The following is a 19,224-nucleotide window of genomic DNA, read 5'->3' on the forward strand; positions in this document are numbered from 1 at the left end:
TTTGGAGTCATTATTTCTAACTACTGGTTTCTCTATGTTTATGATTGCAAACACACACACACACAAGGAAGAGGATCCAATTGCAAGAGGTTTTATTAGGGAAATCAAACAGATCAGAGGGGTCAGGCAGGTATTCGTAGTCCTGTTGATTCAAGGTCCATAACATGGGGCAGAGTCCAGGGGTGTCCAGGGCTCAGGCAGAAGTCGAAAACCGGAAAGACAAAACCATAACTGAACCATTTGGTATGCAAAATAAGGTTGGCAATACTTCATGACGTGAGTGTGAGGGAGGGGAGCTTAAGTAAGGGAGCAGTGATGAGACAAACAATGATCAGGTGTGTGCTAGTATTCCAGTAAACCAGATTGGAGGCGTGTGTGGGAAGAGGTAGGCGTGGCAGTGCAGGGCTGAGCGTGATTCCTGGGGTTTGTAACACTCTGTCTCTCTGTGATGATCTTAGCTCATGTCTGGGCAGCTACAGGAGAGTGTGAGAGAAAGTCAGCTCCTGAAACAATGCCTGAGATACACAGAGGCCTTCACACATCCTACATACCAGATCCAAGGTACACTCTGCACTGTGGGACTGATGGGGCCTTTCATTTTTGTCAAACTACTCTTGCTAAGTTATTTTCAATGTGAAAAACCAAATATAGATGTAACATATATCTATAACAACCTTGTAACCTGCTGCTAAAGATTTGTCTTCTTTTAATACCCTGTACATAATTGTTTGCATAATTGGTTGACAAAAATATAAGAAGCTCCTGATGTGGTTTTATCAGCACTGGAGCAGCATATGTTGGAGATTCTTCAACTGAAACCAACACTGCTGGAGACCATCAGGAGGACCCAGGACCTGTACAGACATCTGCAGGGCGCTGAGCGAGGTGCACACACCAGTCCTACAACACGGGGACACAATCCAGAATTAGCCAAGCTATCCTCATTTACTAAAAATGTTCACTTGCGGAACCTGAAAAATCATGTTTTCCATTTCCACTTGAGAGTAGATGAAGATGGTGGTGAGTGTAATGATTTAATTAAGGTGTAACAAATGACTTCAGTAGAAAGATAATGACTTAATAGAATTTGTACAGTTACACCTGCAAGCTGTTTTAAGTGGCACCATTTAATGAAAGGTTGTCAGAAAACAGATGCACATTACAGAAATGACTGGAGGTGTGGAAGGTATACTTTTAATAACCTCTTTACCGTTACACATCGTTGTTTTGTTGTTTTGTGTTGTGTATTCATGTCACATTAATGCACTCTTGTTCATCTTGCTCTCGTAGCTTCAGTAAAGAAGGACCATTCTGGAAGGAACAGTGGCAGTGTGTGCCAGAGCAGCTTCAGACCAGCGATCAAAGCGTCGGTCTGCTGCTCAGATCCTGCCCAGCCCTGCCTCTCCTCCAGGGCCCATGTTCATGGCCTCCACGTCCTGGTTCCACGTGAGATCTATGACACGCTGCTGGAACAGATGTGTGAGGGGAGGGGTCTGATCAGTCACGCAAGCGAACTGATCCAGCAACGCCTGCAGACCCACGGCCGACATCACATGCAGGTCCACGTGAGCCCAAGCACGCTACACACAGATTCAATTGGTTAATCATCACATTTCATGGATAATTTTCACTGAGCTGATTTTCCTATTTCAAATGGACAATTTGTCACTGACTGTGAGGATTATTGAAGGATAAAGAGGCCCAGCGGAGGGCGAGTGGGGAATATTCATCCTTCATGTCTGTTTCAGCCAGTGGACCAGAACCTGCTCAGAAGCCTCTTAGACATCATCAGTGTCACTCAGACAACTCTAGAAGAGGCCAGCAGACTGTTGACATCTTCATCAGATGTCTCTAAAGAACAGAACCATGACGGAGAAAGAGATGATGTAGGAGTTATTTACCACTTTTTGCATCTTTCATAAGTACCACACCAGTAAGAAGTGAAATTCATTTAGCTGTTAGCTAAGTCTATTTACTGGAAGAACTTCATATTGGACTAAATTATGTTTTATTGATTGACACATACGAATAATATGATTATTTTGGATTTTTGCACATTTGTAAATTATTTATTTATTTATTTTTCTTTAGTTCTGCCATCATGAAAACCTCAAAATGAAGAACAAGCTGAAGAAACCAAAAGTAGAGAAATCATATAAGATGAATAAGATGCTTTCAAAGGCTGTCAAAACATTACGGCGATTCAAACATTGAACAACACTGTTCTATGGTGGGCCCCGCGCATGTGCCATTGTCACAAAGCAAATTTGTGAGGGGTAAAAGAACATCACAGAAGTTCCTACAAAAGCAACGATAAAAACCTGCCATGCCCAAAAAGCGTCTGAGTTGTCTTTTCGTCTCTGGGGCAGGAAAAGACTTGATTGCTTGTACTTTGGCATCAAGAGGAGGCACACAACCACAACCCAACAGTTTCCCCAAGTAGGCAACCTCACTCTTACCAAAATCACATTTTTCAAGATTAAGCACAATGGAGGCTCCAATAGCTTCTTAAAAACAAGATCAAGCAACTGTACATGTTGTTCCCAAGTTTTGGTATACACAACCACATCATCCAAATAGACTTCAGAGTTAGGCATGTCATCAAAATCTTAATCATCAAACGCTGAAAGGTAGAAGGGCATTTTAAGACTGAAAGGCATTACCGTATATTGTAGAAAACAGTCAGGGGTAGCAAATGCCAAAATGTCAGATGCAAGAGAGGTTAATGGAGCTTGCTAATAACCCTAAAGTAAATCAAGCTTACTTACAAATCTAGCTGAACCCCATCTTATCCACACAATCCTCCATTCTAGGCATTGGGAAGGAACCAGAAACAATAACTGCATTTATTTTTCTGTAGTCAGTGCAGAAGCGGTATGTGCCATCTGGTTTTAGCACCAGAAAGCATGGGGAACACCAGGCACTAACACTAGGGATAGCAAGATGATTTTCTAACAAATACTTGGTTTCTTGATTTAGCAATGTACATTTCTGGGGATTGGTATGATATGGGTGTTGTCTAATGGGTGAATGAGAATCAACATCAATGTCATGCTGAAGGACAGTCGTACGAGTGGGAACGTCTGAAAATAATGTGAGGTATTTCTGAATGAGACTGCTGATGAAGAGTGCTCTGGGTGAAGGCTTAGACTCCAGGGGCTCATCGTCAGTGGAGTTTCCTGATTCCATTTCCAACCCCAAAAGTGGGATCCTCGTGGAGGGACTCCTTCACCTTCATTGAAGGGTTCATAAAGCGATCGGAATCCACGTCTGACCGGAGACTACTGTTGTCATAGTCCTCATCCATGCCATAATCCTCATAACTGTCCCGATATTCCGGTTACGTAAAACCCTGCAGATTTACCATTCTGAATTCCAGGAAGGGCAAGCACGATTCCACAGAGTCTGACCATGGATCTCCAGGCCCTCCCTAAATATCCCAGTGGCGCTCTCACCCTCTGCACTGGCATGGAGCATGCCCACTACCATGAAGAGTTCCTTCACATGGGCTGGACTGGGACGGTTACATCACTTCTTTGCCTTTTTCCAGAGGCAGGATGCAAAGGTGAGTCATTGTATAAACACAGATGTTTAATGAACATGACAAAAATGAAACCAAAACACAAAGTACTACTCAGTGATGAGACAAAAACACAACAAACAATAAGCAATTTGTGCACGTTGACACAGTGCATATAGGGTCAAACACCGACAAAGACCAACAACTAACCAGGACCTTAAATATACACATTAACAAGGGAGATAACCAGAGACAGGTATGACACATGGGTGGGGTGTGGCAATGAAGACACACACACGTGACGTCAAACAAACAGCGAGGAGTCTAGGAGGAGGGGGCCGTGCCATGACAGTGTATATTTATATATGTGACATCTGCTATAATCTTTGATGTGGGATCCAGTCAGGAGAGTGGAGGGGAGCAAGGTGACTCCCATGATGCTGTGTGCCTGTCACGTCTACAGACCAGAGCATTCCCCATTTCCCAGGCAACCTAGTAACTTCCGGGGTTTTGTCATTCTCTATGGTTCCCTGTCTCCTCCCCTTTGTCTCCCAACTGTTTCTAATTTATCCCTGATTATAGTCTTATAAAAAATAAAACCGTTCCTATGTATCTTGTTTGACAGTTATTGTTTCTCCTCGCTTATGGTTAGCTTTTGTTTCTCCTTGTGCCTTCGTTGATATGTGTTTGATAATATGTCTCTCTTGGTTGTTGGTTAGTTCTCGTCGGTCTTTGTTTCGCTTTGTTTTGGTTAGAGTGTGTTTGTCTTTCATTGTGTTTGTGATAAGAACCTGTGTTACACCTAGCTCCTTGCTCCTGTTTTGTTTGTTTACATCTCATTTGTGCTCTCCCTCTGTGTTGGCCGTCTACGCAGACAGCTTATTCAGCTTAGACTTGTGAATGTACTCATCCAATATTACTGTACTGAAGGGCACTGTTTAGAAGAATCATACCAGGTCATTACAGGCTTTAAGTGTAATGTAGTGCCGCAGGGAAAGGACATTTAATAAACAAACAATGAAGACAAACGGCACTCACATGCAACACGTAACACGAACAAAACAGAGACAATAAGCACAAACATGAACATGGGCAATAACTGACAACTAAGCACACACCTACAACAGTTTAAATACAGACAGACTTAACAAGACTAAAGCAGGTGCAGGTGTGTGCTAAACATGGGTGTGGTTACAAACGAGACAAACAATGAACTCCCACTGTACGTGGCGGACCGTACCACGTGACAGTGAGATGGGAACATTCCGTGACAGTTTTTAAATTGCTTTTAAATGTGAAGGATATTCCATATCAATACATAATACTTTATGGAGCATTAGAATTGGTCTTCACTGGCTTTGAGTGAAGTGAGACATTAACATCTAGGTTGATTCACAAATAGCACATAGAGCTTACTTATGTTTTATGTGTTGACTAATGTTACACTGAACTGATGCTGCCAGTACTTGATCTGCTCGTCATTCTTTTTGTAGACTGAAGATTGCGTTCATGGTTTGACACAGGTAATGCAAAGATGGAGAATAGAGTTAACCGTAATATTATGATACACCCATGATTAGCTGTTTGTTAAAACTGTTGATTTGAATGACAATCAAAAAAAAAAAAAGTATTTATATAGCACTTTTTACAACAGATGTCACAAAGCAGCTTTACAAATGTTCAAGTCCGAGCCCCCAGTGAGCAAGACAAGGGTGACAGTGGTGAGGAAAAACTCCCTAGAGCACGAGGAAGAAACCTTGTAAAGAAGAAAAGGCTCAAAGGGAGGGCCCATCCTCCTCTGGTCAACAATGGTCACCACAATAGTAACAATAAAAAAATAAATAAATAAATAAATAAATAAAATTTGTAAATAAGCAATTCATTAGTCCAGTTTTCTAAAAGTCCTAGTCTGGTCCCGATGGTGTGCACGTGTCCAAAACCCATCCCACAAGAGAACGTCCATCAAGGCCAACGGAGAAGTAGTTGGCCTGGGTGGAGGTGTGGTGGGCTACAGCAGGGGGCATCAGGGGTTGGTGGGGGTGAAATACCAAGGGCTAAAGTAAGTGATAGAAAAGATGTGGGGGGGCAAGGCAGCTGTGGTTCCTGTGGTAATCGGAGCACTAGGGGCTGTAACCGCAATACTGGTGAACCCCCAAAACTGGCTCCAGCAAGTACCAGGAACAACAACGGAGCTCTCTGTCCAGAAGAATGAAATCCTGGGAACAGCTAAGATACTAAGATATGCAGGTGTGATGAAGTACTATGACAAAAACGGGGGATGGTTAGAAACAAGGAGGCAGTCACAGTGAACATAGTCAACTAAGATGACTCCACCAGCATGTAGCAGGCCATACCAAGTGTGGGTAGGGGAGTGTACGTTACACAAAATTGAATGATTAATCAATATCAAGAAAGTTTCAAATGTGACATTAGGAGGCGAGGCAGGCTGCAGAGGTGAGCCGTCATTCAAACAAAAACATTTTATTTTGACACGAAGTAAAAAACAAAGGTAAAATACAATGCACACCACAGGGTTAAAAAAAGAGAAAACATAATCTAAACACAATAAGACAGCTGAGTATGGCAGCACACACTCGGTTAAAAACCCACAAGGAATGTCTAACACAAGGAATTTAATACACATGTTAACATCTCTAATGAGGGACAGGTGTAATATGCATCTGACTATCAAGGGTGGGGGCATGGCAATGTAGAGACACACACACACACACACACACACACACAATGACGATATTAACATTAACAAAAGTAGTTCTCTCATGGCATCCTTTTTTACGACCAATAACCTCTTAAACGCATAACCACGTCGTAATTACGACCTCCAAACTAGTAATTAGGACTTTCTGAGCAGGGCTGGAAGGCTGCGTTAATTCAGTTCAGTTCAGTAAGCTTTATAGTATTGCCAATTATAGTCTAGTATTATAGTATAGCATTAGCTGCTTGTCAGAACCGCCAATAAAACACAGAGCTAGCTAGCTAACGTTAGCAAACTACCAGCTAAACAAGTTAGCTAGCTAGCAGTTAGCGAGCGCTAGCTAGCTCAATTCGCCAGAATAACCACCAAGTCATCTATACAACAAGCTGTTAGCTAGCGAACTAAGTTAACGTTAGCCAGCAGTTAACTAACTCCTGTTCAAACACTGGGTTTCTCTAGCTTAACCGGTTCATTGGAACCATCTATGAAAAACTGCCTCAAAATACACTAATTGACTAGCTAGCTAGCCAGCCGTCGCAGCAAACAACTTAACAATGTATAGTTTGTTCACCAAAGTTCTCTCAAATGGATTTTGGGGATCTTCTTGAATGTGTGGGCACCTGAAATGCTAATATATTAGATTACTAATATATGACTGATATTTCTTTTCCGTAGGCCTTATACATTCTGCAATCAATAATGACGACATTCAAACATTTATTGCAACATTTTAATAATTAAATATGATTTTCAGCGGATCTGAACAAACACAAGAACTGTAAGACCACACAGCACACGCTTCGCAGTGTTGATGTGCAAGCTTTTTTTTCTTTTTTTGTCTAGCCAACAGATGTCACTCTTCTCTGTTGTCGGATTTCAATGCTCCAATGCATCGAATCTTTTTCGACACAATCAGGAAGAAGCTCTTAAAGCTTCAATGGGGCTTCATCCACCCATCATTACAAAATACGTTAACACAAACGAAGGCTTTGAAACACAGATTCTAATAAACACACCCATTCAAATAAACATGCAATGAACAGCCAAAAACAGAGCATCAGACAGGGTTTAAATACATGAACTTAACCAGGTAAGAAAAAGGGGCAGGTGTGGAAAATCAAACGAGGGGCGGACAAACGAAACTATGCAATGGAACTGAAATATACAAGACAGGGAAAACACGGAACATGGAAGCTGGGAGGGACTGATCATAACACTCAGGATGCAACATGCCTTATTACAATTGTTTATAAAAAGTACACATAGTAATACATATGATGCAGAACACATGCCCCTGTGGATCTTACAACAATTCATTTTAACCTCTTTAATTTTAAGGGATAACATTGTATTAATTCAAGTAACATAGTTATGGTACATAATAACTGTGCACCAATAATCAGAAACATTTAACTACAAGTAGCTGACCTTAGACCTGCAATATGAATCCATTGCCTGGTCCTGGTAATCAGACAGTTGTTGTTTTATATTACACCATTCCCAAGGATTATCTGGGTTGCTTTCAAGAGATGTATACTAAATGTATAGTATAGTAGATGTATAGTAAATACATGAAAAAAAAATACCCTGCAAAATTGAACAATATTTCTTGCCAGTACCAGACTCAAGGTATAATGTAAGAGTACCAGCAATAACTGCAGGTGGTATCAGGTACAAACAGAAAATAAGTCTTCTGATGATGGGCATTTTTACAAGGGCATACAAAATCACTCAATACATTTTTCAGAAGCAACAAGGCTGATAATAATGAAGATAAGTGGATTTTTTAAAAGATGATTTGTAATCCGTGCCAGGTCCATTTCTATCTGAACTGACATTTGAGTGTGAAGACAAGCTTTTCAAGTTTTTCACATTAGCATAAGTGGGTAGGGACAGTTGTACACATAAGAGAGAAGCCCTGTGCATGTAGTATATTTTTTTAAACCTCAGATACACTACAGGTACATACAAGTATGCAAAATATACTTGCCCATACTTGTAAAGAATTTGTGAGACACAAAAAAAATTCTGATCTCTGTAATAGAAGTTGTTTAACCAATGAATGAACAACAGGGGTGAACAATTATTAATTGCTAAAATATTTGTGACTGTATACTTTTTTGTATTACATTATTATGTTTGTATTATATTATTTGTAATATATTGCTGAAAATGAATCATTATTTTATAGGAGCAAAAGTCTTATACAAGGGGAATAAAGCTGATATACATTTTTATTCTGAATGCATTTATTTATTAGTTTATTTTTTAACTAACAAATGTAATAGGAACCATTAACTTTAGAAGCCCCATTGTTAGTGAAGAGAACAATGAATTGCTGAAAATGAATTAGTATTTTATAGGAGCAAAAGACAGAATCTTCTGAAGGCATTTATTTATTAGTTAATTTTTAACAGCACTAAAGAACATTATGTTAAATGTTAATACCATATGAATCAGACTGAATTGGTTCACACAAATGGTGATTCTTATAGTGGATCATAAATGTATTACAAAGTGAAGTTGACATACTAGAATAAAAAAAATCAGGTGAATCCCAAAACAAGGTAGCCATAAGAAAACAAAGCTCAGCAAGAAAAAGCTGCAGGCCCCAATCCTACACATTTCTCAGAAGGTGGAGACACATCTCACAAGATGTGAGTTTTAATTTAACAAACCCAGAATTTAACGGTAAAAATCACAGCCTGCTTTTTGAACCGCACCAAGCAGTTTAGGTGGGCCCTCAAGATGGTGTGTTCAGTTAAGTGCATAATCTGGGTTTCCTGACCTGCTGTTTATTTACCGCAAGAGGAGCTCGACCAAAGCTAGCTCCCAACAACAAATTTGTCCCTCTACTGCCAGGAAAGTGATTCAAAGATAAAGAGGTAGAGCTTCTTCTTGCAAAAAATTGAGGCCCTCATCCAGTACAACACTTTTACACACGTACATACACAGTTAAAAACCATTCTGGACACTGGACATTCTACACTGAAAAAAATTATTGATGTTTATTACTCCTGTTTAAGAGCTCTGAATACCTGCAGCTCAGTGCTGCAGACCATATGACACCATATCAATAGCAGTGAACAGACTGCATACTTTATACTATAACCATACCTCACATACTTTATCTTCTATTCTGTTTACACATTTCTTTCACTCCTAACTCCCAATATCCTTTGTTATACCATACATTCATATAACTTTAGATTCTTGTATTTTCCTTTTTGTAATTTTTTGTGTCCAATTATAAAAGCATTTTGTTGCAAGTGTCTAACATGGGGAGGCAGCCGTTGTATAAATATAGATGTTTTAATGATCACAAGAAAAATGAAACCAAAAAAATAAGAATTACTCTGAGTGATAAGACTAAAACACAATGAGCGATAATGGGTTTGTGCATGCAGCGGCAGCTAAAGACATATTGTACATAGGGTCAAAGACCAGCAAAGATCAATAACTACACAGGACCTTAAATGTACACGTTAACAAGGGAGACAACAAGACACAGGTATAACACATGGGAGCGGTGTGGCAACAAAGACACACACACACACACACACACACACACACACACACACACACACACACACCCACGACATCAAACAAACAAATATAGGGAGGCGTTTAGGAGGAGGGGCCGTGCCATGACAGAACACCATCCCCCCGCCCCCCCGATCGCGTGTTTCCCGGCGCACCAGCCTATCGGGCCACGGTCCCCAAACCAACACCAAATGGTGAGGTCAGAGGACTGACTGAACCACCATGGGCCAGCATGGAGAGGACAAGGAGAGGAAAACAGGGACCATGACAATGACCCAGAAATAGGCACAGTAACAGGAAGAGGAACAGTCAAAGGGACACCAAGGGAACAACCTGGTACCATTGAAGGGGATAAGGACAGTGACTGGAACAGATACATGTGAAAGGGGACCAAACAAGCAGCAGGACTGGGGAGTCCAGGAGGAGGTGCTTGCAGCCACCGCTTTTTGGGCAGGTGAGCCAGAGTGCATGCCAGATGATGCACCTGCCTCGGGATAGAGTCCTGGTGATGCTTCCACCTTTCCTGTTTTCAGCTGATGCGAACATGTGGACTCTCACAGATTCACAGGGGTGAAGGCTTAGACTCCTGGGGCTCATCGTCATTGGAGTTTCCTGATTCCATTTCCAACCCCAAAAGTGGGACCCTCGTGGAGGGACTCCTTCAACTTCATTGAAGGATACATAAAGCGGTCAGAATCCACGTCGGCCCGAAGACTACTGTTGTCATAGACCTCATCCATGCCATAATCCCCATAAATGTCCCGATATTCCGATATTCCGGTTACGTAAAACCCTGCAGATTCGCCATCCTAAATTCCAGGAAGGGCAGGCAGGATTCCACAGAGTCTGACCGTGAATCTCCAGACCCTACCTAAATATCCCAGTGGAGTTCTCACCCTCTGCACTGGCATGGAGCATGCCCACTACTATGAAGAGTTCCTCCACATGGGCTGGACTGGGACAGTTACGTCACTTCTTTGCCTTTTTTTTCCAGAGGCAGGATGCAAAGGCGAGTGATTGTATAAACACAGATGTTTAATGAACATGACAACAATGAAACCAAAACACAAAGTACTACTCAGTGATGAGACAAAAACACAACAAGCAATAAGCAGTTTTTGCACGTTGACACAGTGCATATAGGGTCAAACACCGACAAAGACCAACAACTAACCAGGCCCTTAAATATACACATTAACAAGGGAGATAACCAGAGACAGGTATGACACATGGGTGGGGTGTGGCAATGAAGACACACACACGTGACGTCAAACACAGCGAGGAGCCTAGGAGGAGGGGGCCATGCCATGACAGTGTATATTTATATATGTGACATCTGCTATAATCTTTGACGTGGCATCCAGTCAGGAGAGTGGAGGGGAGCAAGGTGACTCCCATGATGCTGTGTGCCTGTCACGTCTACAGACCGGAGCATTCCCCGTTTCCCAGGCAACCTAGTAACTTCCGGGGTTTTGTCATTCTCTATGGTTCCCTGTCTCCTCCCCTTTGTCTCCAACTGTTTCTAATTTATCCCTGATTATAGTCTTATAAAAAAAAAAACGTTCCTACGTATCTTGTTTGACAGTTATTGTTTCTCGTCCCTTATGGTTAGCTTTCGTTTCTCCTTGTGCCTTCGTTGATATATGTTTGATAATATGTCTCTCTTGGTTGTTGGTTAGTTCTCGTCGGTCTTTGTTTCGCTTTGTTTTGGTTAGAGTGTGTTTGTCTTTCATTGTGTTTGTGATAAGAACCTGTGTTACACCTAGCTCCTTGCTCCTGTTTTGTTTGTTTACATCTCATTTGTGCTCTCCCTCTGTGTTTGCCGTCTACGCTGCCTTTCCCGTAAATGCTTACCCGGTATTGCTGTCTGTCTTTGATTTTGTTGAGTATTTGTTTGTTTATTAAAACTAAGTGTTTCTTTATCCTATTTGTCACGATCGTTTTGGTTTTACTTGTTAGTTCCATTTCACGTAACACGCAAGGTGTCGGCACTTCACACGTGTGTTCCTGTTGTTTTTCTATCCTTTATATTTCATTTTGTTAAAATCATGCTATATGGAGCTGTCTTTAATCATATTAGCTTTTCAAAGCTTCAAATGTGAAGTTTTACATTCATTTTTGTAGACATTTGTTAATCCCAGTTATCTCACTCTTTCTTGCATTATGCACTGGCTCACCGTAACACTGTATGTGACATTTTCTCTTTCGAAAGCTTGCCTGAACATTGGCATATTTTGACAGTTTTCAGTCTGTTCTGCCTTGCTTTCCTTTATGCAGTTTTCCATGCTTGGTTAAATATGTGGGTTCAGAGCTGGAATAAATACTAACATACCCATTAAAGATGCTCCTACATGCTGCAGTGTGTCTTTCCATTTTTTATTTTTGTTTATTTATTTTTTTTGGCAACTAATAAGTTAAAAACAATTTGCAGACACTTCAATACTGAACAAAGCAGAATATCCCGATACATTTTTTGATAGTTTACATCAGTGTCCAGGATACATTCCAAGAACAGATCTTAAGCTTTACAGCATTTGGCAGGTGCTCTTATTCAAAGCAAATTACATTTTAAAGCAAATTCTAGCTGGTTATTCATTAATAGGTCTTTGTTATTGCTGTACATCAAAAAAGCTGTAATACCAATAATATACAAGAATCTTTCTAAAAGAGCAAGAATTTGCCTCTCAAAAACAAGACATGCCTCTCTTGTCTGCATCAAAATTTCTGTTTGTCTTAAAAGTCAAATCCTAAAACCTTAGCCGGTTACTTGTGCACAACCAGAATTTTTGATGCACTTTGTTCCTCACTGCACTAGTGCTCTGCACATGTAAAAATAAAGACCCAGAACATGCAAAGATGTCATCAAAATATAGAATAGTTGTTTTGAGGAATCTAAAATCTATGATTGTCAATATTTGTTTATCACAGCATAATCACAGCTGCTAGCTAGTGAAACTAGTTAAGAGTGCATTTTGACCAATATCTACCTAAAGTAAGCTACTTTGAGTGGTTAACTACCTAACCTAGCTATTTCCTTTACTTAGCTATTTTGTCCTGACATGTTTGAATCAAAACGAAATGAAAATCTATCCTGATTGTTTGCTGAATCAATTCTTGATGATTCAGGGTAGCTAGCTAACCTAGTGAATTTAGCCACCTGGTCAAAGTGTAAAAGCCATGATTATTAAGGTTGTCTGCCAGATTTAATTAAAAAAAAGACAGAAATAAGTTCACATGAAATGGGACTTAATGAAGACATTGCTTTAGCCAAAGAAATCTAATCATTTCCAGTGTACCATTACAGGAGGAGAAAAACACCAAAATCTAGGTTGAAGTTTACGGTAGCATGTTAACTAATCATCGGCATGTGAGTGACTATAACAGCTGATACCTGCCTGTAAAGTGTCCTTGAGTCTGAGAAAGGTGCTATATAAATGTTAATAATAATAATAATAATAATAATAATAATAATAATAATAATAATAGCTAGCAAGATTAAACAAAAAGCATCAGGGAGATGAGGAAGAAAATATGTTACTTGCAGGTTTGTCAGCATGGGGAGATTTACATGTGGGTTCTTATAATGCGCCACATAAAAAAGTGAACAGAGCTCGAATGATCTGATATTATTAAGGGACTGAGGGGGCAAAACATTCAATTAATATTAGAAATACAAGAAATTTTATACACATTTACCGTGTATATGTGAATGGTTTATACATTGAAAAAATGCATCAAAAACAAATAAGATGAACAGTTGCATAGCTGGATAGGCCTAATATATTAATGGACAGAACACCGGAGCTTTTTGCCGAAGCAACGTCTGCGCTTGAGAGGAAATAAGATATTTTAACTTACACTAACTATCAATCAAAAGGTCCAGTAATACACAGTCCAGAAGTACATTTTAGTAATGCTAAAACGAGACAGCCGTGTTTATGTCGTCACACCTGGTGTTTGTGTCGTCACAGAAAAAGGCTTAACTGGCGTCATGGTTACCATTTTGATAGAGTGTGCACACTGGACAAATCAAACTACGAACTACAAGGATATTCAACAATTGTTATTTCACATTTTCCTGTGGATAAATTGGATTATTGTCAGTTATAGATTTCTCCGATATCAAAGGTAGGCCTAACTATCCTCTTTAAGGCAAACTGGGAAACGTCTATATGAAAAGAATGCACAAAGGAAATAATTTCCATGTGTTATTTAGATTGAGACGTCGTGTGTTTATATACAAAGCGTATTATTTCTCTTGAAAAGTGCTGGGTTTTGGATTCGTTTCTGATTTCCCTTAAATTCGCAACCCTTTTATCATCGATGGCACGTGCGTTCACTTAAATCAGCGCTTGGTCTAAAAGGAAGAACATCCACATTTATGGCGTTTGTATACTTGTCGGCATCAAAAAGTATCAGCAATGTAGTTTAAGATATATTTGTAATACAACTTTTGTATTTTGATTAAAATTAATTTTCGTTTCACGAAATATCAGTTGTGCTGCGTTTTGACATTGTGTGAAATTATAGGCGTTTTAAGATTATAATCATGAAAGTTTTCAGATTCTGTCATTAGAAACACGGTGACTAAAACATGCGTGTTACTTAAATTAACTAATAAATGAAGGAAAGATTGCTTGTAGATGAAACATTAACATTTTTACTTTCAAAAAGTGGTGTGGATAAAAATAGCCATTTAGGAATGTTACAATCTCATTTTCAACCGTAGTGACATGTAGCATCCCCATCATAATTTACGCATATGTCCGTGAACAAATTAAAATTGTTACTTGTGTGCTGATCATTTTAAGAGAATATTGAATAGATTAAGAAAAGTGTCATGGCCCGAGTCCTGCAGGGCAAGGAGCAGAACTCACAGACCTCTCTCGTCCCAGACAAACATTTATTAGACACGCAAGATTAGTAATCAACGGTAACTGCACTCATATGTAACAAACCATTGAATATAGGGACAGGCAGAAACACACACAACGAGTACAACCAGTAAACAATGAACAATAACACTAACACGAACGTGTACACATGTACGATGACCGACATCGAACGAAACACACAGTTTATAGAGGTATAATTTAATATTTATCTGTAAAGTATTAAAAGATTTAATATATTTTCTGGTTTTCCCCAGTGAGATCATCATGAGGGGAACAGGAAGTACAAAGAAGAACTTCTTCCCTGATGTGAAGACCATCCCAGCTCCACAAAAAAGCCCTACAGAGGCAATGGCCAACCCAAATATTTCTCCTTTTCATTTTGTTAATTCGCAAAGAGGAGGAAGCAGCCACTATTTCCCAGAAATTTCTGGAGTCCCCCAGAGGAAGCCATATAAACCTCAAGTCTCTCAAAACCTGAGAAAATCTGGCACGGGCACAACATTAGTGGCACTGCTGAAGGCCACCGATGGAAATAATGGTGGAAAGTCAATAGGCAGACTCCTGGATGAAGGTCAGCGATGCAGCAAATCTCGGTTCCCTTCTCTGGTTGTAGAGCCACACACCAAGAGCAGTGCTGTGAGTGTGAAGGCTGATCACACTCCACCAGCTCCATCCATCTCAAGGCTACCCGCCCTCCACCCAAAGCTGGCTGCTCTCAAACAGAAAAGCCCAAAGCCTGCTGTGACCCTGCATGTCCCCCACAAACATGTCAGGGAAGTCCCAGGAAAGGTGCAGGACAAGCACAGTGAGGTGAACTCCACATTTTACACCAGGCCAGAAGTGGGTGAGGTCCTCTACCAGGACCTGGAGAGGCTAACGTCAGCCCGTCAGTGTGCCTCCAAGGTCGAAGCTTCCCAGCACCAGTATGACCTGAGCTGCCACAAACCGCTGCTCATCAGGAGGGCGACCTTACATAAGGTAGAGAGCAGAGCTGCGCGCCCAGCTCCGCCTGCCCCCTCCCTGGTGCCACGTCGCAACCGTGTGCCCCGGCCATGCAAGACTGAGGATAAAAACAAGAGGCAGGACAAGTGCCAGGATGGCCAGGCTGCCTCTACTTCCCCTGGAGCCAAAGAAACATCTGTCGTGAAGATTTATTTCTCTCTGTTGTTAACAGGGAGAAGGATCTGTGGGCTTGACCAGTTGGGACAACAGACAGGTGAGCATAGGGGACCTCGCATCAATGGTTTAAAAAAAATGACTTCTTTTGACATTTATTTCACCATCGAATACTAGAGTATTGAGTCAGATTTGTTTTATTTGTCTGTTGTGTCTCAGCACCTGCACCAGTGCATGTGAAATGAATGGACTTCACCTGCTCTGTAGATGACCACGGTCAGTTGCCTACAGCCTTTGTAAGCAACAGAAACATTCAGGGCCATGTTTGCACATTTGCTCTCCAACCTGAGATTGTCTTACATCCAGCATTCCTGACACTTATTACTTCCTGAGAAAAAAAAAAAATCTTTAAATAAATGCAATTTTAAATGTATGCAGAGATGTTTTTCTGTGATATTTCTGTTTCAGTTATCTTGAGTGTGTGTAAAAATGGGTGTACGTTTGTTATCTTTCTTCAAAACTGTTTCCTCTCCAACATACATATACTTGTGTTCTTCTTTCTACTGGACAAATACAACACACATTACATTTACTTTGACTTAAAGCACAAAGTTACACATCTGACTCTTGGTCTCTTCTGATTCAGCAAACACCAGTTCTCTTCTGCTGGTTGATAATCAGGGAAAGAAAAACTTTATCAGATATGTAATGAGTTATGTTTTACAAAGTCACAAATGACACCAAACATAATTACCCAAAGCTGATTTTAAAGACTGCATAGACCTATAGAACATTATGTAAATGACCACATTACTTAAAATAAGTAATACAATTAGAAAAGAAGTAAGTTATAGATAACTGTCTCTAAGCCCCATTAACCACATTAATATTTTAATACTGGTTTTTGAAAAAGGGAAAAAAAAAATAGTACACTAGAAATTGCCAAATCTTGCAGCTGTGAAAGTCAAAGGCTGTCACTCTTTGGTGGTAGTGGAACTGATTTGGCATTATGGGAAAATTCATAGATATAGTAAACATATGTTCTCTGTATGAGTGAGCATTTAAACCCCATTAAAAGTAGGACTTCAATATAAATATATTTTTAAAAAAAACTGGCACAGTAGAGTTTTTTCAAATTTGATCTGATAAGCAAGTGCCTTCAATCTTTTTTTTTTTTTTCAGTCTGATTTTTCAGCACTGGAGATATGTACAATATTGCACTAGTGCTAAGTGCTGTTTTAGCTGGCAGTCAAGCTGTATGATAAACCTCTGAGAAGCACTCTATAGGAAAATCATTTTGAGCAGTGCTTATTAAGCTACTTTAACATATTTTTAATAGTGTTGATGCAATATCCATTCAAAGTATACATACCAGCAATGTGTACTTTCATGCAGCAGCACATCTTCATACACTATACACATTTTATATATATAACATCAGTATTCTGAGCTCATGGTTCAAACTTTGTGAATGTTTTGCTTTTAATCAAATACACTTCATTTTGTATTTTTGTAGTAAAAGTACATGTCTAATCCAAAGCTCTTCAAAAAACAGTTAGTCTGCATTTCTCTATGCTTAGAGAGCGTTAGTTTGAAGTGAGCAACCAAATGCCGCAATATCGTGCATATAGGCGCATTCAATTTGAATCTCGGCGACTTGACCATGAAGCGCTAACGCGCGGATAGCTTCACCGACGTCAACAGAGACCACTAGTTAGTTTGTGCAGTACTCATTCAGACTCTTCCTACGTACCCTAAATACTTGAATAAGGAAGTACACAGTGTAACTGTACATACTCTGTTCTGTTTTTGGTGGGCTTTCTTGTGACGTTCAGCTTTATGCTGAAACAAAAGACAATGCCAAAAAATATTACACAACAATCTTTCATCCATTCAATAACTTACCGACAAAGGAGTAAACCAAACATGTAAAATGGTTCAATACTTGTACTGACTCTGCCTCACAGTTATTATTCAACTGAACGTTGGTACAATACTAGTCTGACACTGTTAGTTGAACTAACACACGATCGTATAAAATCACTGTCTTAGCCAGTTCAAAACACGTAGCCGAGTTGGACGTGTAAACACGTTCTGTCAGATCTACTAGTTCACAGTCCGAATTGCAGCCAAGATCTCCGTTTAACGAGTCACGACCAAGACATTCACGCGCTTTAATCAATCACGACCAAAACATTCAGGCGCTTTAATCAATCACGATCAAGACATTCACGCGCTTTAATCAATCACGACCAAGACATTCACGCGCTTTAACGAAGCACGACCAAGACATTCACGCGCTTTAACGAAGCACGACCAAGACATTCACGCGCTTTAACGAAGCACGACCAAGACATTCACGCTTTAGCTCGGAATGCGCCTATAAGCGAAACATTACAGTATTTTCTCGCTTAATGTTCTCAAAAGAGAAACAGTCATTCATGTTTTTAAGAGCTTTGGTGTAGACAGGCACCTTTACTAACTTTATAAGTACAAAATATGGTTTATTAAAATGAGCAAATAATGCATAAAGTTTAAACCGTAATGTTACAGCACTAAAACAAACTCAAAAACGTGGGTGTAGTGAACAGTATCAGCCCAAAGTGGAAAAGAAGACAGAGGCAGGAAAAATGTGTTCTGTAAGTGCATAGTGGGTCACAGACTAACTCAATCACTGTCATACAAAGAAACAGTGTCGAAATATCACTTAATAATATTACTAATAAATATTATAAATATTACTTCTTTAGTTACACTGACATGCACACTATTGGTACAATACTAACCTCACACTGTCAGTCTATTTACGACATGATCGTGTAAACAGCACGGTCTTAGCCTGATAAAACAAATAGTCTACATCTAGTTGGACACCTAAACACTTACTGTTAGATCTACTGGCTCACAGTCCGAGACATTTGTGACACTTCCTGCAGTACGACGCCTGTTCTATTTGCGCAGTTTGTTTCTGCGTAGAGGACAAAATATAAATATATTAAGTATATAGTGCGTTTATTAGTACTTTTTATACAGTTCATGTAAACATATTGATTCGGACCAATTTCTCAGATGAGCCTAGAACGACTTTAGTTTGGTTATTCTGAATCAGACGACCTCAGTTCTATTGCTCTATTTCGCGTAAACGAAGACACCTACTGCAACAGAATAGCGGCTAAAAGCTTTACGTTTTCAGACATTAACCTTGTTAATATTCAATTCTGTTAATATTAAATTTAAGAACTTGTTCTTTGAGTAGTACAAGTTCATATAATTCATGATTGACAGCTCAGATTCAGATACTCACCGGCTTTCTTTTCTAAAGATATTTGCATTGCGCTTCTTAAAATGGAGCACAAAAATTTCACTTTCGCGTTAAACCGGACTGAACCGGTTTTGTCAAGGATAATTGTTTTTTAGGGGCCGGACTGCTGTGA

At 39.8% G+C, this 19,224-nt stretch overlaps 1 long non-coding RNA gene and 1 pseudogene across 3 annotated transcripts; one reads left to right on the top strand and one right to left on the bottom strand.

Annotated features, from left to right (window-relative positions):
• The window catches only part of LOC145652840 (NACHT, LRR and PYD domains-containing protein 12-like), a 362,627-nt pseudogene that overhangs the window by 66,057 nt on the left and 277,346 nt on the right, over positions 1-19,224 (top strand).
• LOC145652842 (uncharacterized) lies at positions 76-19,193 on the bottom strand. Of its 3 annotated transcripts, XR_014119104.1 has the most exons (5): positions 19,095-19,193; positions 16,047-18,758; positions 1,674-1,851; positions 1,211-1,580; positions 76-900 (listed from the first exon to the last, which is right to left on the bottom strand). It is a non-coding gene; the product is annotated as an uncharacterized LOC145652842 (long non-coding RNA). The 3 variants fall into 3 exon arrangements; XR_014119103.1 differs by having other exon boundaries at positions 1,211-1,851; XR_014119102.1 differs by lacking the exons at positions 76-900; positions 1,211-1,580; positions 1,674-1,851 and having other exon boundaries at positions 15,741-16,453; positions 18,677-18,758.

The sequence above is a fragment of the Electrophorus electricus genome, chromosome 21 (assembly GCF_041902795.1).
Source record: "Electrophorus electricus isolate QZ-2024a chromosome 21, ASM4190279v1, whole genome shotgun sequence".
NCBI lineage: Eukaryota > Metazoa > Chordata > Actinopteri > Gymnotiformes > Gymnotidae > Electrophorus > Electrophorus electricus.